This window comes from Colobus angolensis, unplaced genomic scaffold (assembly GCF_000951035.1).
Source record: "Colobus angolensis palliatus isolate OR3802 unplaced genomic scaffold, Cang.pa_1.0 Scaffold197, whole genome shotgun sequence".
In the NCBI taxonomy this organism is placed as follows: domain Eukaryota; kingdom Metazoa; phylum Chordata; class Mammalia; order Primates; family Cercopithecidae; genus Colobus; species Colobus angolensis.
Genome location: NW_012115121.1, coordinates 4,187,122 through 4,192,722, shown reverse-complemented (window position 1 = coordinate 4,192,722; position 5,601 = coordinate 4,187,122).

Below are 5,601 nucleotides of genomic sequence, written 5' to 3'. Positions count from 1 at the left end.
GGGGTTCAAAGACCCCCAAATAATATGAATATCTTGTCTCCCCCCGAAAAATGGACAGAAGGAAAGAACAAGATTTCAGAGGTGGAAGCCAGGCTATAGACTAAGAACAAAGCTGTGGGCTAGGCTCATGCCTGTAATTACAGCACTTTGGGAGGCAAAGATGGGCAAATCACTTGAGGTCAGGAGTTCAAGTTCAAGACCAGCCTGGTCAATGTGGTGAAACCCCATTTCTACTAAAAATATAAAAATCAGCCAACATGGTGGCAGGTGCCTAGAATCCCAGCTACTAAGGATGCTGGAACCTGGGTGGTAGATTGTGCCACTGTGCTCCAGCCTGGGTGACAGAGCGAGATTCTCTCTCTCAAAAAAAAAAAAAAAAAAAAAACAAAGCTGTGAGGGGCCATTGACGTCAATGGCTGATTCTTTTCCCCTGAAACATAGAAACTTCTATTGAAATATATTTTCAAAGGCCTCAGTAAAACAGTGCCTGAGAAGAGAAAAATGGAAAGGTAATGATAACAAATCAATTAGCACATCAATTCATGGGTTTACCAAAGACAGCTAAAGAATAATGTCATGTGTGTAAACTTGCTTAAAATGTAAACAATTTAAAAACACAACAAAAGAGGAGGAATAAAACAATAGAAGGTTTATCAGATATAATTCTTTCATGTGTCATCAAAAGGAGTAATGCTTTTTGTAATTAAACCAGGCTTGGATATCTGTTCAGGTTAGCACATATAGATGTAGCTGGTTCCTTTTAACTGCTTTTTAATATTCTACAATGTGGATATGTAGATATTTTGTTACCTCTTTACCACTTGACCATTGAGGTTGTTTACTTCTTTGCTGGTACAACCAATGTTGCAAAGAACATCTTTTTTTTTTCTTTTTCTTCAGTGTACTAAGTTCTGGGATACATGTGCAGAACGTGCAGGTTCGTTACACAGGTATACATGTGCCGTGGTGGTCTGCTGCACCCATCAACCCGTCATCCAGTTTTCAAGCCCTGCATGCATTTGGTATTTGTCCTAATGTTCTCCCTCCCCCTGTCCCAACCCCCTGACAGGCTCCGGTGTGTGTGATATTCCCCTCCTGTGTTCATGTGTTCTCACTGGCAAAGAAAATTCTTAGTGCATGCCTCCAAGGATGGCCATTGCCCTTGGAGAGACCCTGCTGTGGGAACAGAGCTGATTGATGTTCCAGCTGCCACACCTCTGGATCCATTACAGCCAGGCCACATTTCTGCCATGCTGCTCCCAGCCAGTGACAGCGTGGCAGTGGTACTGTAACTGGGCCCGATATGTGATTCCAGGGCAATTTTGGCTGGACTACTGCCCATCGACCTGGCTTAAATTTTCTCAGAATTGTTCTCTGCTCTGAAGCACTTACTACTTAATCTTTCCTTCCCTCTCTCATAGATATCAGGTCTTTATCATAGCCTGAAGTGTCTTCCTGCTTTCTTCCACTCCTTTTCCCTTTATTCTTCATAGATATTTCTCCCAATAAATCATTTGCATATCCAGTTTTATCTTGGCACTTACTTCTCAGAGGACTTGCACTGACGTACCCCTGGACATGTTGGTCAGCATTTCTATAGAATAAAAGTTGGAGAAATAGTTTTGGGGCTATAAAGTATATATACATATCTGTCCACATGTTTCCTTAACTTTTTATTGATATATGTATATACATATATATATATGAAGTGCACGTATTAATAAGCAGCTCAACAAATTTCACAAACTGAACATATCCATGAAGCCAGCACTCAGATTATGAAACAGAACATTACCAGCCTCTCAGAATCAGAAACCCCCTTTTACCCCCTTCTGATTCAGGGCAGGCAGCCTCCAAATTGGGGCTTAGCCTGGGAGGGTTCTTGGCTTTGCCCAGGAAAATACTCAAAGGTGAGCCAGTGGTGTTAGGCAGGAATCTTTTGTTGAATGGCACTGCTCCTTGTGGCGTAGAGGTAACTCATAGGCAATGCACCCAGAGTCAGCAATGTATGGGCTCTTGACAACCGTATTTATACCCACTTTTAATTATATGCAAATTAAAGAGTAGTTTAAGGCAAATTGAAAGTATGGGTAGAACTTTCTTGGAAAGGGGCAGTAACTTCCAGATTGTTGCCATGGAAAGGTGTGGTAACTCCCAGGTTGTTGCCATGGTATTTGTAAACTGTCATGGTGCTGGTGGGAGTGTCCCATGCTAATGAGCAATGAGGGAAGCTGGGGATTACTGTCATTGCCATCTGCTGATTTTGGCCAGTTTCTTCACATTATCCTGTCTGGACCAGATCCTACTTTGGTCAACACAGTTGTGACTAGAAAACAAGTCTCCTACCTCACTTCCAGTCATTTCCCACCTCCCCAAGGCTACATCTGACTCTTAACACCATAGATTAGTTTTGCCTGTTCTTGAGCAAATTATACAATCATATAATCTGTTTTAAAATAATACAAGGTGTATTCTTTTAGTGCTGGCTTCTTTTGCTTAACATTATGCTTGTGAGATTAACTCATGTTCATTTATTATCATTGCTGTGTAATATTGTGTGATGCGACTAAACAGTTTATTCATTCATTTTTTACTGTTACTGTAATTTCCAGTTTTTGGCTACTAAAAACAGTGCTGAAATGAACAACCTTGTACAAGTCTTGGTGAACATATGCATGCATTTCTGTTGCGTGTGTGCTTAGATGTGGAATTGCAGGCTGTGCTTTAAATCTAGCTGGGTATAGTGGCAAATGCCTGTAATTCCAGCTGCTTGGAAGGCTGAGGTGGGAGGATCGCTTGAGCCCAGGAGTTCAAGGCTGTAGTGAGCTGTGATCATACCACTTCTATTCAGCCTGTGTGACAGAGGAAGACACTATCTCTTAAAAAAAAAATCAGAGCCTTACTTGCCCAATGTTTAGTGTTAAATACTTGAAAACAAACCCAAACTATTATATCAACCAGGGTCCAAACAAGAGATAGAAAGCACACAGTGATTTGAACCTGGAAAGTTTTGTATGAAAAACTATTAACTATAACAGAAGGTTGACATAATGAGGATTGTCTAGTAAAAAGTAAAGAGACCTATAAAGAATGCAAGAATTGGCTGGGCGCAGTGGCTCACGCCTGTAATCCCAGCACTTTGGGAGGCCGAGGCGGGCAGATAACGAAGTCAGGAGATTGAGACCATCCTGTGAATGGTGAAACCCTGTCTCTACCTAAAATACAAAAAATTAGCTGGGTGTGGTGGCGGGCGCCTGTAGTCCCAGCTACTCAGAAGGCTGAGGTGGGAGAATGGCATGAACATGGGAGGCAGAGCTTGCAGTGAGCGCCACTGCACTCCAGCCTGGGCGGCAGAGCGAGACTCCATCTCAGAAAAAAAAAAAAAAAAAGAATGCAAGAATAGCAGATATGAGAAGTAGCTTCTACTCGTAGATAGCACTCCCAAGAATGTTTCTTCCTCCCCTCAGAGAGGATCCAATCTTATTGGGCAGACAAGGCCATGGCTTTCTGCATGGTGAGAAAGTTGACTGAGATGTCATGACAGTGGAATTTACTGGAAATCATCCCTCTGAGATGCTGGGTGTCCATAGAGAGGTCCCTGGTAGTGTTGAGTAAACTGCCAGCCACTGGGTGCTGCTATTGCTACATGCTGAAGAAATCCTTCACTTCAGAAGCCAGACACTGGAGCTGCCTCACACCGTAGAAGCTGGGTAGGCAAAGCATATAAGACCTGAAAGAGAAAAACCCCTTCCTCTTATGTCCCCCCTTCTCTCCCATTCCCTCTACTGACAAGACTTAATATCATGCCAGCTGATAAAGGAGAAATATTTTCAGGGTCTAGCTCAATTTTTGCAGAGCAGGCAGTGAAAGATGAATTTAGAGCTGAGAGACCTCAAACTGATAACTGGCACACTATTATCTATGATAAACAGATATACAGTAGAAATGGCATTTCCCATTTCTGTTAAATATTGTCCATTGTCAATAAACATGCTACAGTGTGTTTTGAGGAACAGCTTTCTAGAAAGTATTGATGTTATTGTATGTGGTCTGGCTGTGGGATTTGGGATACTGGACAAATGGTTATTGTGACTTATTTTGCTTATTTGCTTCACCAGCTTTGAATTTCTTGGCAAATCCTAATGGAAACTCACCTATGTAATGGACCTGAATTTGACTACACAAACTCGGGTGTGCAAGACAGGCATGTCATGTTATTTTTCAAGAATCAATTTAAATCTGTATCTGATTCCTAATCTTTCTGAGCTACTGGGATAGTACATCTCATTCATTATTGGAGTTTCCCATCTGCCCCCATCCTCAGGTATAAGCCTCAGATATTATCCATTAGGTATAAGCATTAGAGCAGACATTTGCAGAGAATCCCATGGTATCCATTAACAAGCTCATGGTTTAAGTGCACATTGTATTTTAAGAGTGGACATCCTTTCTGTGGAAATGAGAATCTTTGTGGAACCCTGGTGCTTTGATCCAGTTGTACTGGGGGCGTAAAGTAGTCATTTCTCCTGAGATCCTGCCTCCAGCTTGAGGTGTGGCAAAGAAACACCAACTAATTTCTCATTCCAAAGCTTGGATAACCTCACTCCTTTTCTCTCTGCTTCTGCTATACTGTATCGAAGGCACTTATTTCTCCCCCATTTTGCCAGTAACCTCAGGCTTTTAAAAACAGAGGGCAAACAGGGAGATGTTCTTATATACCTTTTTGTGTTGAGTCCAGAAGATACATCCTATCGGATTCTTCGATAAAGAAAACACAATATCTAAATACTTTTTCCTAGCACACTTATTTCTATGTTCAGTCCCTCTTCCAGGATAGCAGATATGACATGTGTAACCCCTTACTTCTTTAAGCTTCAACAACATATCAAAAAAGATGAAGAGATACGAAGAGCCATTATACCAGGCAGGGTTCTTAGTTGCCATATCAGTTAGTTTAGTTGCCATGTAGCAAATTACTCCAAAACTTAGTGGCTTTGTATGACAATCATTTATTATTTTTAAAAAATGTGTTGACTAGCTGAGAGGTTATTCTAGTTTAGTTGAAATCATTCCCATGCCTGAGGTCAGTTATGTTTCTGATGGCCATCTCTTCTGATTTGGGCAGGACTTTCTTTACATGTTTGGGGTCAACTAACTGTACGCTAGTGTAGGTTGATCTTGGTTGAGCCAACAGGCTATCTTGCATATGGTATGGTCTCTCATCCCCAAGTAGGATAACTTTGGCTAGCTCTCATGGTAGGAGCAGAGATCCAAGAACAAGAGTAGAACAAGAGTAGAACAAGCCTAGGCTTGGAGCAAGCACACCACTACTTTCACCACATTCTACTGGACAAAGCAAGTTACAGGGTGAAGGAAAACAGACTCTCTCTCTTGATGGGAAGAGCTTCAAAATCAAATTGCAAAGGGTATGGATTTAAGAATTAATTGCGGCCACCAGTGCAATCAATGTACCACAGTTGCCAACAACAGAATTCGCTCTGCCTAGTTCAAACAGAAAAGGGTGTTTGCCTCCATATTTCCTTTTCTTTTTCTTTTTCTTTTCTTTTCTTTTTTTTTTTTTTTGAGACAGAGTCTCACTCT